The sequence below is a fragment of the Macaca thibetana genome, chromosome 4 (assembly GCF_024542745.1).
Source record: "Macaca thibetana thibetana isolate TM-01 chromosome 4, ASM2454274v1, whole genome shotgun sequence".
Classification (NCBI taxonomy): domain Eukaryota; kingdom Metazoa; phylum Chordata; class Mammalia; order Primates; family Cercopithecidae; genus Macaca; species Macaca thibetana.
The window spans coordinates 153107752-153108919 of NC_065581.1; positions in this window are offsets into that span (position 1 = coordinate 153107752).

The following is a 1168-nucleotide window of genomic DNA, read 5'->3' on the forward strand; positions in this document are numbered from 1 at the left end:
CTGAGTCTCTCAAGGATTATTTTTAAGCTTTCTTAAAGTTGGTATACATGAGCCTTTAGTCTAGCTCCAGTTTGGATCTCCCATGAAAGTATGACTTTTCTGAGTTTCTGCTCAATGCCCCACATGTTCAAGATCTTTCCACTTTAACTAGTTGGCATTCAAACATCTCCCAGCTTGGTGTGAGCTCTGAGAGTTTTTCATCTTATAACTCCCTGGCAGTTTTTCTTTTTCACCTAATGTAACACATATGCATCTATGTCTACTTAATTATAAGTTAATAAACTTCTCATTTTTAAGGCTTACATGTATATTTTCAGAAGCAGCAAGGTAGACAAAAAACACTGGTGAAAATTGTATCTGATCCTAAAGTCAGTCTTTTGGAGACTACAATTTCATTAGATGGATGCTGACAGCCATCGAGAGAAAAGGAAATCACGCTGAGTTTCTGGGGACTACTGCAAGAAGAAAAAGAGAACATAGAGAGCTGGCCTCAACCTCAAAAGTGATCCTACATCCAACCAAATTAAAAAATCCACATGAAGTTTCTCAAAACCTATTACAAACAATTTATCAAGATAACTGGTTAGCACTTGGGGTACAATGTGATAGCCAGACGTCATTTTTCTTGGAAAAATCGGGGTTAGAACCATAGCTTTGACTTCATTATCAATACATGTAACCAACAATCTGGGCTCCTCTATGGAAGTAGCTTAAATGCCTTGCAGATTAACCATGGACTAAGAATTTTCTTTGATCTTCAATACTCTTCCAAAACACACAACCCCAGGGCTCCATTTCTCACCCAACATAATTATACCCGAGCAGAGCATTATCTAATAATATCAAGCCAGGAAACTGTCTTGGGGTACTAAGGTGAAAGGATTTAGCCAAGTAGCAACCCAAATATGAACAAGGAAATGAGCCTAAGACATATTAAGCATTTAGAATAAGCCCCACCTGACTGACGACCAAGATAGATTAAGCTTCATCTTTAATTATTGATGTTAATGATCTGCCGTGAGCAAGACAATCTCTAAGGTATTTTCTAATTGTGAAATATTATTCTGTCTTATGTGTCAGACATAACTGATAGCCTAACACTACGTGTGCTTTGCTGACATTTCTGTCTGTCTTACCAAAAGTAAATAGTTCAACTGTTGTCATCATC